Source organism: Lolium rigidum, chromosome 5, assembly GCF_022539505.1.
Source record: "Lolium rigidum isolate FL_2022 chromosome 5, APGP_CSIRO_Lrig_0.1, whole genome shotgun sequence".
In the NCBI taxonomy this organism is placed as follows: domain Eukaryota; kingdom Viridiplantae; phylum Streptophyta; class Magnoliopsida; order Poales; family Poaceae; genus Lolium; species Lolium rigidum.
Window position 1 is genome coordinate 116,678,782 of NC_061512.1, and position 302 is coordinate 116,679,083.

Here is a 302-nt window from a genome sequence, read left to right on the forward strand (position 1 = left end):
TGTACGCAACTTTCATTAAATTTGAGCATTTTCATCTGAGCAAGTTAAGTGCCCCAGAAAAATTCGTCTTTACGGACTGTTCTGTTTTGACAGATTCTGATTTTATTTCGCATTGCCTGTTTTGCTATGTTTGATCGATTTCTTTGTTCCATTAACTTTCAGTAGCTTTGTGCAATGTCCAGAAGTGTTAAGAATGATTATGTCACCTCTGAATATATGAATTTTCAATTATGCACTAACCCTCTAATGAGTTTGTTTTGAGTTTGGTGTGGAGGAAGTTTTCAAGGGTCAAGAGAGGAGGA